The sequence below is a fragment of the Canis lupus genome, chromosome 6 (genome assembly GCF_011100685.1).
Source record: "Canis lupus familiaris isolate Mischka breed German Shepherd chromosome 6, alternate assembly UU_Cfam_GSD_1.0, whole genome shotgun sequence".
NCBI lineage: Eukaryota > Metazoa > Chordata > Mammalia > Carnivora > Canidae > Canis > Canis lupus.
Window position 1 is genome coordinate 59374909 of NC_049227.1, and position 15620 is coordinate 59390528.

The 15620-nt window shown below is 45.3% G+C and overlaps 1 long non-coding RNA gene across 1 annotated transcript; it reads right to left on the minus strand.

The window, feature by feature from the left end:
- Positions 1-3223: 3223 nt before the first annotated feature.
- LOC111096522 lies at positions 3224-13267 on the minus strand. The gene is made up of 6 exons (XR_005360429.1): positions 12644-13267; positions 11166-11378; positions 10551-11080; positions 9516-9635; positions 5317-5394; positions 3224-4572 (listed from the first exon to the last, which is right to left on the minus strand). It is a non-coding gene; the product is annotated as an uncharacterized LOC111096522 (long non-coding RNA).
- Positions 13268-15620: the final 2353 nt, after the last annotated feature.

Sequence of the window (15620 nt, forward strand, 5' to 3'; positions counted from 1 at the left end):
TGTATTATTCCACTGCTGGAAAATATCATGATTTATTTATTCACTCTACTGTGGATATTTGGGTTGTTTTCAGTTGAAAGATATTATGAATAAAACTGTTTTTTAACATTCTTAATATGTACCTTTTGGCATTCCTTTCTGTTGGATTTACATGCAGAAGAAGCGTAGGGTATTTTTAGCTCTAGTAGATATTCTTTACATTTAAGGGTTTAAAGATTTTTAAATCTTTAATTAAATTTGGAAGACTTAAATATTTTGAAATCTTTAAAAGATTTCCAAAGTGGTTGCACCAAGTTACACTCCCACCAGCAATTTATGAAAGAACCATCTGCCAGTGTTTGGTTTTGTTGTAGAGAAGGTGATGAGACATATGGAAAAGGAAAAGTTGGGCAAGACAAGGGGGATTGTTAGGGCTGGGGAAAGTGGAACAGGTTGAAATTCTAAATAGAGTAGTTAGGATACTACCCTATTTTTTTTTTTCTTTTTGAGAAGGTGACATTTGAGCAAAGCCACAAAGGAGGCAAGGAAGTGAGCAATGCAGGCACATGGGAAACGATGGAGGCAGAGGGAGAGCCACTGCAAAGGCTGTTAATAGAGACCGTGTGTGTTCAAGTCAGGGTAACAGGTCAGTGTGGAAGAAGAAGGGTGGGGGCACTTGGGTGGCTCAGTCAGTTGAGCATCTGACTCTTGGTTTCAGCTCAGGTCATGATCTCCAGGTCATGGGATCAAGCCTGGCATCTGGCTCTGCATGCTCAGCAGGGAGTCTGCTTGAGAGTCTCTCTCCCTCTCCCTTTGTCCCTACACTCCCTGCCCCCACTCACTTTCTCTCTCTCTCTCTCTCTCTCTCCCTCAAATAAATAAATCTTTTAAAAAAGATTTTATTTATTTATTCATGAGAGACACACAGAGAGAGAGAGGCAGAGACAGGCAGAGGGAGAAGCGGGCTCCATGCAGGGAGCCCAATGTGGGACTTGATCCCAGGACCCTGGAATCACACCCTGAGCTGAAGGCAGATGCTCACTGAGCCACCCAGGCGTCCCACAAATAAATAAATCTTTTTTTAAAAAAAAGAAGAAGCATGAGTGAGGGGGAAGCAATAGAAGATAATATGGGTGGCACATGGTGTCCGAGCCACAGGATCTTTGAAGACATGGGAGGACGTCTCCTTTTACTCTGAGTGACACAGGGAGTCACAACAGCATTTTGAGCAGATGAATGACATAATCTGACTTATATTTTAAAGAGGTCATTCTGGAGGCTCGGTTGAGAGCAGGCTGTAGGATGGGAGCAGAGAGAGCAGTTAGTAAGCTATCATGGGAAGTGATGGTGGTTTTTGGATCAGAGTGGTGGCACTACTGAAACTGGTTAGATTCTGAGTGTATTTTGAAGGTAAAGCCATCATTTTTTAAAAGCCATTATTTAAAAAAAATGATTTATTTATTTGAGAGAGAGAGAGAGAGCGGTGTGCGCACGCTTGCACACATGCAAGCAGAGGAGGGGCAGAGGGCGAGGGAGAGAAGCAGACTCCCTGCTGAGCGGAGCCCAACACAGGGGTGGGTGTGGGAGGCTCACTGGATCTCACAAATCTAAGATCATGACCTGAGCCAAAACCAAGAGTTGGAGGCTTAATTGAGCCACCCAGGTGCCACAGAGCATAAAAATGATTTTTTTATTGACATTACCAGCTTTAGCATTAGCAACACTATGGGGATAATAATGGTTATCATTTTTCAACCTCTTACTGTGTCTATACTCAATGTTTTATTATCCTCATAAACTAAAGTTCAAAGACATTAGGGAACCTCCCTAAGAACACACATTTCATAAGAGATTAGAGACCAGGGGTTTAATCTTAGCTCTAGCAGATGTCAAAGCGACTGCTCCTAAAACTCCTTTATCACTAGGGTCTGGTTCCCTTTTTGCCTACCCCAGTCAGTGCCTTATACATAAACAGGTGATCAATATCTTTATATTGAATTCATTGACACCATTCACTTTTTTACTGAACTTTGCTTCCGAATTTTCTTAAAAACATGGTTTTACTGTTACATTTATATACAGCTAACTTTACTTTTTTGGGTATATAGTTCTATGACCTTTTAACATGCATAGATTTGTGTAACTGTTACCACAATCAGGATGTAGACAATTTTCATCCCTTTTCCCCTCCTCAAATTCTCTTATGCTGCACCTGTGTAGCCAAACCCTCTCCCACCCATAATTCCTGGGAACTACTAATCTGTTCTTTATCTTTATCGACTATAAACATGAGTGTACAAGTTTTTGTGTGAGCATAAGTGTGCAGTTTTCTAGGGTAAAAACCTGGACATGTGTTTGCTGGTTCATATGGGTAACGTTTAACTCTATAAGAAACTACCAACTTGTTTCCAAAAGCAACTATATCATTGTGCAAGTCAACCAGCACTGTGTGAAAGTCATAGTTGTTCTGCATCTTTGTCAATGATTGGTATTGTCAATTTTGTTTTTTACATATATTTTAGCCATTCTAATGGGTATGCAGTGGTATGTCATTGTGGGACACCACTTATTTTTGAAATGTACAGTGAAAGTGTTTTGAGACTTCAGAATATAATTTATAGGCTAAATTCCAAATGATTTGTAAATAAACACAGTATAGGCATACTTGAAAAAATTTACTCCCTGCCCCCTGCCCTTTTTGATCTTTCCATTTGGAGATTGTGTTATTGTGATATAACACATATAAATAACACAACCTGCTTCCAATAAGAAGTTCCCTATGAAATAGGCCTAGGCTTTGCTTTTCTTTTAGGGATATTGTAGAAGTTAGATCATCAAAGCTCATGAGATAATGAGTGGAAAACTGCTTTAAGGGACAAGGACAGGATCCCTGGGTGGCACAGCGGTTTGGCGCCTGCCTTTGGCCCAGGGTGCGATCCTGGAGACCCTGGATCGAATCCCACATCGGGCTCCCGGTGCATGGAGCCTGCTTCTCCCTCTGCCTGTGTCTCTGCCTCTCTCTCTCTCTCTCTCTGTGTGACTATCATAAATAAATAAAAATTTTAAAAAAAGGGACAAGGACATATGTTACTACTCTTATAAAAGATGCAGTTACTTCTTAACGAAATGAGGACTGAGTACCTAATATAGCGAAAGTATCATGTAAGATACGTTCTATGGACAATGTAAGTATAAAACAGAGCTTTTATCCTCATGGCATTTATTATATAGTTACGCAGAGAAGTAAAATGTCAAAACAATTTGAGTAACTATTCCGGTAATGCAGGAATACACATTATAAGGCTTTATCTAATTTTGTAGAATGATTGTACAAGCAATAAAATACCATGCACATTTTTCTATGACACACACGTATACGTTTATACGCTGCACTATCACAAAGTATTTGTTTCCCCTCACAATAACGCGTGAGGTTCCTAAGTCCAGGATTAGCTCAGTTCCCTAAGCAGGTGAAGAAATTTGAGCTGGGCTCAGCAGAACAGGTGAGGTCTTGACATTAGAGAACAGGGAGAGGACATTCCAGGCAAATAAAGTGTCACAAGCCAAAGTGCAGAGATGGAAAGTGCAAGCATGTGCCTGACCTGTGAGCAGATCAGTCGGCCTGTTGACCGAGGAGTACTAGTGACAGCTGTCGTCAATTGGGCACCGACTGTGTGGCAAGCACCAGGCTAAGGCCGATACACAGGCTACCTCATTAAAATATCAACCACCAAAAAATATATATATAAATAAAAAAAATAAAGAGTAAAAAAATAAAATATCAACCACCTTGCATAGAAACGAAGGATTTAGAACCTTCCACACAGTTACATAGCCAATAAGTTGGGGACCTGGGGTTCTAGCCCAGGCCGTCTAATTCTAGCCCCTGACCCGGACACTATACTTAACTCTAAGGCTAGAAAGGACGTTCGAGGCCAGACTGTGGATGCTGGAACTTTTGCCCAGAAGACTTGTGGTTCTCTATCTTTTCCTGAGCGCGGTACCTTTGAGGAACAGGGTACCTGGAGGAAGGACACCTCCAGAAAGTGGCTCAGCACCAGCACGGTCCGGGAAGGGGACAGCTCCAGCCTGTGTGTGCCAGTGCTGCCCGACCTGTCCTGAGACGGGTGTGCCTCTCCAGGAAGGGTCCCTTTGGCCCATCTCCACCAGAGAGCCGCCACCGGAGCCTGGAAGCCTTCAGCAGAGAGCTCGGGGGACCTCCCCTGAGTGTCCGGGCCAGGGTCCCCGGCGGCCCACCCCGCCTGGGCGCGAAGACAGAGCTCGGCGGGCCTGGGGACAGCTGTCTGCGGGGACCTGGTGAGGCCTGGGGGCGACGGGGAGGGTGCATTTAGGCCGCAGGGACTTCGCAGACTGTGTCTTCACGGGGAGCGCCGTCCCCGCAGCACCGAGCCTGGGAGCCTGTTGTCACATCGGCAGCGGCCACCAGAGGGCTTCCCCGCCTCGGCCGAGCCAGCCTGGGGCGCAGGGGCGCTGACGGTCCGGCGAGGCCCTGGAACGTCGGGGCTTGGGTCTCCAACAGTCGCTTTTCACGGACACGCAGGGCTGGAAGGTCTCCGGCTCCACTGACAGTGGCTGGAAACGGGGCGGAAGGTGGAGGGATGACTTGCGGATTGCAGGTGCGGGGGGAGCCGGAGAAACTCGGGCGTGAGGTTGTCCCAGGTGCCCGGGCGCCCAGGTTAGAGACCCTGCAGGAGCCCGCAGCTGGAGCGGCCTGGGCCGGTGCGCACGAGTGTGTGGTGCACGTGTAAATATGTGTGCACGTATATACACGCATACAGGTGCACGTGTGTGAGTGTGTGGGGGCGAGGGGGCGTGTGCACGTGTAAATACGCGTGCATGCCTGGGAGAGCGTGGCGCACCTAAGCATGCCTCCGGGAAACAAGGAAAACAAATGATGAGGTGCAGGGAAGTGAACTGGCGTCTCTGCCTCAGCACTAATTAGCTCCCATCAGTTTTGACCGAGCCGAGATGCAAGACGCCAGTGAGCAAAGGCTGGAAAGCTCAGGGCGTGGGTTGTGCGGTCCGAAAAGCCGCTGAAAAGCCACTGGGCAGCAGGCTCGCAGAGCAAAGGCCATCTCAGGAGCCTGGGGCCTGGAGCCGAAGATGGGCCGTTCCCAACCTGAGACGCAGGTGTCTGTGTCCTCTCCGCCGGGCCAGCAGCTCTGTGCGCTGGTCGAGGTCTTTCTAAAGGCCACCTCCCTTTTTGAGGGGTTAACAGCTACCTGCCTCACCTTCCCCTGGCAGTTTTCTCTATCTCCTTGCCAGGCTGGCCTCCGTCACATTTCCCCGAGATGTGGGGACAGCCCTCTTACTCACCAGCTGCTCAGGCGCCTGGCTTCAACCTGTGTCTGCACTCGGTCATGTTGCCTTATCCTTGGGCTCTCCTTTGGCCACCTGTGAAGGGTTGGAAGCACAATGGTGAAGGCAGAAACATGGATTGTTGGGGGGTTGGTGAGAAGGAGCTGCTCTTTCATCTCTAGGCCTGTGTGTATGTGTACTTGCGTGGGAGTGAGTGGGAAGGGTGGTGAGAGAAAGTGATGCTGGAGAAGCCGGAGGCAGGCCTTCACCCCTCATAGCTGGGGTCCCTGGCTGCGGGCCCCCCATAGGCCCAGAAACACTGGGTCATGAGTGTCCCCCAACTGGCTAAAGTACATGCCCAACCTCAGAGCACACGGTCTTTCCTGGGCTCTCACAGGTGCTTTCCGAACACCAGGCCCCTCGAGCAGCATGGCTATGAGATTTTTTTTAAAGCCTCTCCATACGCCGCAAGTTCTCCTAATACTTGTATACTTGAGTGTGTGGGGAGGGCCACTTCATCATTTCATTTACATCTGATAAATCAAGAGTCGTTGCTCCTTAGAAATTCTTTGTAACACTTGTGGTTTGTTGTTAGTCTTTTAATAGTCTCTGTTCTTATTTGCCTCTTCAGGGCACAAGTGGCTCAATCCCGATTTCCTTCCCAATGTGGCTCTTCCTTCATAGTTCACTAGATTGAATAGTTGTGGGAGTTCTTAAACTTTAATAATAATAATTAAAAAAAAATCTCTTGAGGAGCTTGTTTTATTTTTTTCATTGTTGATTTTTGATCTTCCTTTTCTTTCTTTCTTTCTTTCTTTCTTTCTTTCTTTCTTTCTTTCTTTTCTTCTTTCTTTCTTTTCTTTCTTTTTTTCTTTTTTTCTTTCTTTCAAGTAAACTCTACCCCCAATATGGGGCTCAAATTCAGGACCCTGAGATCAAGACTTGCATACTCTACCAACTGAGCCAGCCAGACACCCTGAGTAGATTGTTTTATTTTTTTTTAAGATTTTATTTATTTATTCATGAGAGACACAAAGAGAGAGGCAGAGACACAGGCAGAGGGAGAGGCAGGTCCCCGCAGGGAGGCTGATGCAGGATTCAATCCCAGGACCCTGGGATCACCACCTGAGCCAAAGGCAGACACTCAACCACTGAGTCACCCAGGCATCCCTGAGTAGCTTGTTTTAAAGGTAGATTTCTAAAAGGAGCAAAGGAAGGAAGAAAGAAAGATTTCTCAGGCCCCACTCAAATCTATGGCATCAGAATTTCTGAAGTGAAGAACAGGAGTTTGCATTTTACCAAACCCCCAAGATCCTAAATCAGGTGGCCTAGCTCAGTTGGTTGAGTGCCTGACTCTTGATTTGGGCTCAGGTCATGATCTCAGGGTCATGAGATCAAGTCCCTCATTGGGCTCTGCACGCAGTGGGGAGTCTGCTTGGGATTCTCTTTCTCCCTCTCCCTCTGCCCCTCCCCTGCTCCCTTCTCTTTCAAAATAAATAAATAAATCTTTTTTAAAATTAAAAAAAAAAGAATACATGCTGAAACGTGGTGCTGAAGGATGCCTTGGATCCATTTTTTTAAATGTTGAGTTTCTAGAGTTATTTATATGTCTTCTAGACACAAGGCCTTTGTTGGTTGCGTGATTTATAAATCTTTCCTCCCAGCCTCTTATTTGTCTTTTCACCCTTTTACAGCATCTTTCACAGAGCAAAAGTGTTTAATTTTGATGAGGTCTAATTTGTAAATTTTTTCTATGATAGATCATGTTTTTAGGGTCAAGTCTAAGAACTCTGCCTAGCCCTGGATCCCAAAGATATTGTCCTGTGTTCTTTTCTACAAATTTTATAGTTCTGTGTTCACATGTGAGTCCACGATCCATTGTGAGTTAATTATTGTATTAGGTGTGGGGTTTGGGTCCAATTTTTCCAGTATCATTTATTGAAAAGGCTATTTCTCCTCCATCAGATTGCTATTATTCCCTTATCAAAACTAGTCGGGGGAATATTTGTGTGGCTCTAGATCTGGGTTCTTTATTCCATTCCACTGAACTATGTGCCTCTTCCCTCCATGCTTTTTTGATACTGTAGTTATACGTAAGGCCTTAATGTTGGAAGAGTGATTTCTCCCCTTCATTCTTGTTTTTCAACATTGTCTTGGCTATCCTAGGGCCTTTTCCTTTCCATATCAATTTTGGAATAAACTTGTCAAGGCCAGCAAAGAAACTTGCTCAGATTTTGATGGGAATCACGTGAATATTGATCAGTTTTAGGAAAGGACTGTATTTTTTTTTCTTGCAGCAGAATTTTTGGAGAGCAAGTTTTAACCAGAGCAGTTCTAAAGTCTTACCTTGTTAAATGTTTCTTGCTTGGGATATACTTTTACTTATACTTTCTGGTTGCAGAGAAAAAATTATGTGGAAAAATGGGGCAGCTACAGCTGGTGCAAGGTTCACAAATAAAACTTCTTCCAACCTAGAATCCTAGGAACTAAGTAGATGCAACGCTTTAAATTGGCTCCTTTAGGGCACATTCTAGCTTCTTGGGATTCCTCTGCCGTCTTTAGGAAAACAGAACAGAGATGCCTTAAGAGAAGTAGGTTGTACTTCTTGGGTCTGTGGGAACCAAATGTTTATTTTATTCCCTCCATCCTCACATCTACGATGCCAGAGATGAAAGATTGAATGAATTTAAGGGATTACTGGAAACACGCCTCTCACCAGCAGGAATTGTTTGGAGGGTGGGGGAAGATATAGTGGCCCAAAAAAGGATAGTTTTGTTGAAGGTCTTTTTTTTTTTTTAAGATTTATTTATTTATTTATTTGTTCATGAGACACACACACACACACACAGAGAGAGAGAGAGAGAGAGGCAGAGACACCGGCAGAGGGAGAGGCAGGCTCCATGCAGGGAGCCCGACATGGGACTCGATCCGCAGACTCTGGGATCATGCCCTGGGCTGAAGGCAGATGCTCAACCACTGAGCCACCCAGGCATCCTTGTTGAAGGTCTCTTAAAATCTCACGCTCCAAGGGGCACCTGTGAGGGGGCGGTGCAGTTGGTTGAGAGTCCAACTTTTGCTTTCAGCTCAAGTCATGATTTCAGGGTTGTGAGATTGAGCCCTGAGTCGAGCCCCTCACTCAGATGGGAGTTTCCTTCTCCCTCTGCCCCTCCCTCTGCTCATGCTCTCTCTCTCTCTCTCTTTCAAATAAATAAATCTTTAAGAAAACAAAAACAGGGGCACCTGGTGGCTCAGTCTGTTAAGCATCTGCCTTCAGCTCAGATCATGATCCCAGGGTCCTGGGATGGATCCCCGCATTGGGCTCCCTGTCAGTAGAAGAGTCTGCTTGACCCTCTCCCTCTGCCTGCCGCTCCCCCTGCTTGGGCACTCTCTTGCTTGCTCTCAAATAAATAAACAAAATCTTTAAAAATAAAAACAGAAACAAAACCAAAAAGCCCTCATGCTCCAGAATGCCTACTTGTGTGCTCTTCATATTTCTTGTCCATTAGGGAAGCAGCTGGCAACATGAGTTCCTCATGTTCTTACATCCTTTTCTTCGGCATCATTCTTCCTCCCAGTCACACCCTTTAGTTCTCCAATTTGTTCTCATTTTTAGTCAGTGATTCAGATATTTGGCATGTTAACGTTCATGTTAACACCAGATGAAGTGAACTCGGTTTCATTTCTGTCCTCATCTAAAAGTTGGCCCCAAACCAGTTCAAAGAATCTCTGAATTTTTCCTTTTCCAGTGTAAGCTACGTGTGACACCCCCGTTAGTGGTCTGAGGTAAATTGGCTTTTGTGGCGGGTGTCATATGCAGGGAGCTACAAGGACACATTTGATAAAAGGGACTACTTACCTGGAATTTGCCCTCAGAACACTGTAATCTTGACCGTGTCAGTTCTGTGCACCCCCAGAGCTTTAGTGGGTTCTTTAATCCTGACTTGTATAGGGGTCATCAAAAGCTGTATTGAGAGTGACTAACTCCCCATGTGGAATGAGAACTGGATCCGGTCAGCTAAACAACTTGTATCAATAACATCCAAATGTGGTATCCACCCAATCAGCTTCCAGAAGCATCCAGTGTGGCATAAGCTAAAATGCCTCCGTCTTAGGGAATTAGTGACACCTTTAATTGGGTGTGGCTGAAGAAATGACTTTACAGAAGCTTAAAACCTCTTCCCCAACTTCTCCTCCCAGTTTTCTTTGTCCTGTATTACCCATCCTCTTGTGTCTTCTGCTGTGTCACACTGGAATGGTTCCTTCTGTAACTGGCGTGGTCACCGGGTCCCATTCCCCCAGTAGTTCCTTCCTGTGAGAGCATCTCCAGGGCCTGTGGGCTGGAACCCAAGGGAAATGAGGGTGGAGTGTTGCTGAGCTAACCCAGCAGCTACATATGCTTTCTGCGTTCTCTCCTTGGACAATGAGCGCACACAGCTGCCTTGCTTAGGCCTTACAGAAGCTTGTAGGGCAGGGCTCAGCGCTATGGAGACAGTAATGCTGTGGGATTAAGGCATCCACTGTCTGTTCTTTGCTAAACTCACGTCCATCACTAGTGCAAAAATTGCAGCCACCATCCTTCTCCCCCACCGTTTCTGCCCCAGTCACCTCCTCCCAGGCCGGCCAGACTCTCTCCCTCGATCTGCAGGAGGAAGAGGGGATCTTTTTGGGTACACACAGAGGCGCCCTGGTTTCCTGGTTACACCACTCTGTCCTTCCTTGGCCCGAGGCCCTTGCACTAATTGCGGAGAGCTCTCAGTTCATAGGGGCTTGCTTCTTTCAGTGGTTGCTCGCTGCAGAAACTGCTAGACAGGGGCGGGCGGTGCTATCTCTCCCTGACGTCTGCATGGACTCTGTCTCTATAGATTGCGGGGATGAGAGTGCTTTTTACGAGAGTGGCTTTTGTGGTGGGACGTGAGAAGCTTCCAGATTGCACATAACCTAAAACAGGTTTTCCTCACTGAGCAGAAGCCATCGATACTTCCTGTGTTGCAATAACGAGCTCATTAGGGCCGTGGGGCTGGGAGCCTGGAGTGGGCGGTGGGGCGCTGTCCTGGCTGCAGAGCGCTTCCTACAGGTCCCTCCCTGCTTCTGTCACCTGGGCAGGACGGAGCCACCCCCGTCCTCTTCCCCGAGCCCTGTCCCTGCTCAGCACCCCTGTGCCCTCTCTAATTTCCCTCTTCCTCATGCAGTCCAGCTGCCTGTTGAGGCTTCTCTCCGGGTATCCACAGCCTTCTGATCAGCTGGTGATTTACCTTCAATCAGGGCCAGACTGTGGTCCCCAGATTCACACCTCTTCCTTTGCTTAGTGAGGAAAGGGTCGCCTTCCCTTCCTGCCACCGCTTTCCCTGGTAGCTGCCTGTGTGCTGAGTAATACAGTCCTCTAAGTGGGAAGGTGTAACTGGCAGTGCGAGAGCGCACCTGTGCGAAGCCGTCCAGGTGATCACGTCCATCACAGGCAAGTTCAAATCCCTGGCACCCGAGGAGGGGCTTTCACGCCCAGTCTCATGTCCAGTCTGGAGTTCTTGAGTTGTTCATGTGAATTCTAGACGGCTAGAAACTTCTTGCTGTTTCCCTCCAGCCAGGAATTCATTTCCTTGCAGGCCGCCGGTCGGGACATCCTGGGTGGTCAGGGATGGGGAGGGCGCTGCAGGGCCTGGTGGCCGAGTCCCATCGCCAACAGTTAGCGTCATCGGGCCAGGAAGCTGCCAGCCAGCCAGTACCAGTACCAGATGATTTTTGCGGCTCGTGAGGCTGGTTGAGTCGCGTGGAAGAGACATTAAATCTGGAGGATGAAGAGAGCAGACAAGAGGAGAGTCGGAGCCTGAACGGGGCACAGATGGGCTGAGGGGCAGTTGAAATGCACCCACCTTCCCTGGGCTTGGCCGGCGGGGGACGTGCTCTCAAATGGCCAGTGGGAGCCATCTGTCAGTTTTAGTCTCGTCAGGGCAAGATCTCCGGTGGGACATGATGGGGCTGGGAAGCCCTTGCTCCTGCCCACACCTCCAGCTACTTGCCCTCACCAGAAACCATCATGCTCTCTCTGGCCCTTGAGGCTGAATGTGTCTCCTTCCTCCCAACCCCTGTAACATGGATAAGTATTCATTGCAATAAATAATATATTGATAATGTATTATATTCTTGACATTATATTAATATGTTAATAATAATATATTACTGTGCATTTATATATTAGCATTATGTGTCATATAATATTAATATTATATATAACATTATACAACATTAAGAAAATATATTGGTATGTTATGTAATAACTATTTATTTATTTATTTATTGTTGTTTTTTTTGGCTTTTTTTTTTTTGGTCTTGGTTTTAAATGGGAACTTCTTCAAGCTGTTTTCCCTACCTGCAGACCCTCCAGACCCTCCAGACCCTGGTCAGGTGCTCTACCTCCTTGCCCTTAGAACCCTGTACTCACAGATAATGTGCATCCATGTACCTTTTTGTATCCTTCATTAGACTGTAAGCCTAACATGAAAGCCAGAAGGGATGTGCATAGTACAAGATTCAGCACATTGTGCCCCCCAAATAGTTGGGCTTGGCTATGGAGAGGCAGCCAGGGAATTTGGGAATTTCTGGAAAAGGAACACAAAAACTCACAGGTAAACTCCAGTGTCTAGAGAGCAGAGAAGGGCCCTTCATAAGTCAGTTACCACTTACTGAGAATATTTCCCATGCTGGGCACCGGATTCCCCCCAAATAACCAGAGCACACTTGGAAATTGATAGAGGTTGCTCAAGAAGCAGGAGAGTGAACAGTCATTTGGGAGATCTGTCCTGAGTTTAGTGGCTTAGCCACCAGTCTGGGGTCTAGGGTCAGGGCTCTTCTCAGAGGGAGGGCTAACGAGGGTCTGAGAGAATAGCAGGCTCCCAGCTTAGACCTGGTCCTGAGAATGGGCCCCCAAGGAACACCAGGCAGCACCAGATCCCACTGGCTGCCACTGAGGCCATCAGATCCTGGCTGAGCTCAGCAGGGGATGCAGATCCATCAGTTTTCAGATGTGCTATGGCCCTGGGCCAGGAAGGAGACTAAACTACACAAAGTCTGTTAAGTCCTTCCTACTTCTCATACCTCAGAATTGCCTCTTAGGTTTAATAAAAATTAGATTCCCAGGCTTCTCCTTACAGCTACTGAAATGAAAACCTCTGGAGGTTATGTCTCAAGTCTGAGAATTTTTAATGGGCTCTGATGGGATGAACTAGAGCAGGAAAACCAGTAGATTTCACATTGGAATCAGTGGGCAAACTCTCGCATCTGTGGGCTGATTCTGACTGTATTCCTTTGCTAGGGCAGCTCTAACAAAGTATCACACAATTGAGTGACTTACACGACAGAAACATATTGTCTCACGGTTCCAGAGGCTAGAAGTTCAAGTTCAAGGTGTCAGCAAAACTGGTTCCTTCTGAAGCCTGGGCGGAAGAATCTGTTCCATGCCTCTCTCTTAGCTTCTGGGTGTTTGCTCTGAATCTTTGGTGTTCATTGGCTTGCAGATGCTCAGCCCATCTCTGCTTTCAAGTTCATATAGCATTCTTCCTATGGCATGTCTGTCCCTGTGTCCAAATCTCTCTTCTTTTTTGGAGATAAAGATATCATTATCATAGGGTTATGATCTCTGTCTAAATTGATTACCTCTATAAACACCGTATTTCCAAGAAGGGTTACATTCTGAGGTACTGGGGATTAGGGCTTCACCATATCTTTTTGGGGGGACATATTTCAACCCATAACACTGACCAAGTAGGAGAACTGGTTGGGGAACTGTAGAAAGATAGTAGATTCTGATCTGAGAGTTCAAAAATTGAGCGCTGCTTCTGACCTGCTTTCAAAACTCTTAGGATAACATTTGGAGGGACACTTGGGTGGCTCAGTCAGTTAAGCCTCTGACTCTTGATTTCAGCTCAGGTCATGATCTCAGGGTCCTGGGATCAAGGCCTGCATCCAGCTCCATACTCAGTGCGGAGTCTGCTTGGATTCTCTCTCTCCCTCTCCCTCTTCCTCTATCCCTCACCTACTCATGCATGTGCACATGCACTCTCACTCTCTCTCTCTAAAATAAATAAAGAAGTCTTTAAAAAAAAAAGATAAAATTTGGGAATTTCTGGAAAAGAAATACAAAAGCTCACAGGTATAATAGAAAGATCCAACCATGAGACATAGATAACTCTCAGAAATAAAATTCTGGGGGAACCCCGGGTAGCTCAGCAGCTTAGCATTGCCTTTAGCCCAGGGCCTGATCCTGGAGACCCAGGATCGAGTCCCACATCAGGCTCCCTGCATGGAGCCTGCGTCTCCCTCTGCCTGTGTCTCTGCCTCTCTCTCTGTGTGTCTCTCGTGAATAAATAAATAAATAATCTTTTAAAAAAATAAATAAAATTCTGGTAACACAAGTAAAAGCGATCCTGAAGGAATTATTCTGTCTGCAAAGAGAGCTCTTTGGTTAGTTCTTACTATAAGGAGTCATTGGTGGTGGAAGAACTGTTGATGGAAGGGGTACAGAGTCAACAAAGAATATAACTTGTAAAAGAAAGCTAAGAGTGAAGTACATCTTATAAAAATTCTAAGGGCAATGAAATGAGCTTTGTTACATGTGTAGAGAAAGAAGAACAAATGTGGAAGAGGTGATGGATGTTAACTAAGCTTACTGTGGTGATCATTTTGCAATATATACATATATGGAATCATTGTATTGTATACCTTAAACTTCTACAAGGTTATATGTCAAATATACCTCAATAAGGGTGGCTCAGTTGGTAAGCATCTGACTCTTGGTTTTGGCTCATGATCTGGGGGTCATGAGATCAAGCCTCATGCTTTTAACATGGAGTCCTCTTGAGATTCTTACCCTTCCCCTGCTCATGCACTCTCTTTCTCTAAAAATAAATTTAATTTAATTTTTAAAGATAAAATAAAAATTTATTTTTAGAGACAGAGAGCATGAGAGTGCATGAGCAGAGGGAGGAGCAAAGGGAGAGGGAAAAGTAGATTCCCCACTGAGCACAGAGCCTGATGTGGGGCTGTATCTCACAACCCTGAGATCATGACCTGAGTTGAAATCAAGAGTCAAATGCTTAACCAAGTTAGTCATCCAGTTGTCCTCATAAATAAATCTTTAAAAAAACCCTACAAATATACCTCAGTAAAATTGGAAAAGAAAAGAAAATGTGAATTGAATAAAGAAAGGAAAATATTGATTTTTGTTTTTAGTAAATGATTTTTATTATAAAGAGACAAATGTAGTAGAGACACCACATGAAACAGAAGATACATCACTAGATGATAGTAGACATCTGTCTATTTTGTTATGAATTCTTTAATGAAAGAATAAATTTCAAATTGTAAAAAGGCAGCTCAAAGATAGGGAAAAAAAAGAAGTCAAATATAGATGAGATGACAGAAAGAAATCACCTAGTTGTCTTAAATGAGTTAAAATATTTACACTACATGAGGGGTTGGTAAATTTTTTTCTATAAAGGTGATATTTTAGATTTTATGGGCCACATGGTCTTGGTTGCGACTCAACTCTGTCTTTGTATTGTGAAAGTAGCCATTGGTGACTTGGAAATGAACAGATGTAGCTCTGTTCTAATGAAACTTTATTTATGAAACAGGCACCTAACCAGATTTGGACTGCACTGTAGTTTGGAGATCCCTGCACCAAAGCAATGACAACCCCAGAAAACTGAGAGAATCATTGTCAGTCAACACTGAGCCCTGCAGGAAAGAGGAAATACCCAGAATCTGGATAATAGCAGAGGATAAGAAGAGGTGATTTTAAAATTTATAATCTATTTAGTTAATCTTGATTTCTGGCACATTTCCAGAACAAATTATTAGATAATCCCATTCAACAAATATTATGTGAATACTTACTGAGCACTATGTTCTCAGTTGCAAATACCACAGAGATAGCGTTTGTCCTCAAAGAATTTTAAGTCTCAAGGAGAGAGCAAGTGATGTTGTCAGAAGTGGTGACTTCAGGGGTATTGAATGTTCTGCAAAGGGAAAGGTATGGGGCAAATGGTCTAAACAGATCTAACTTTTTTAGAAGGGGGGGTGTTCAGAAGCCTCCCTGAAAAACTTGAAATCTGAAGTTTGAGGATTTAGGCTAGAAAGGGGGACAGGGTAAGAAAGCATACTAAACAGAAGGAAGGACTCATGTAAAAGCCCAGCACCAGAGGGAATCCTCAAGGCATCCAAGTAAATGCAAGTAAATCCAAGTGTACAAATGGCTGGAAGAGAGAGAGAGAATGGAACAGGGCCAGCTGAGCAGCAGGTCACAGGCCAGGACTGTGGCCTTGGTTCTC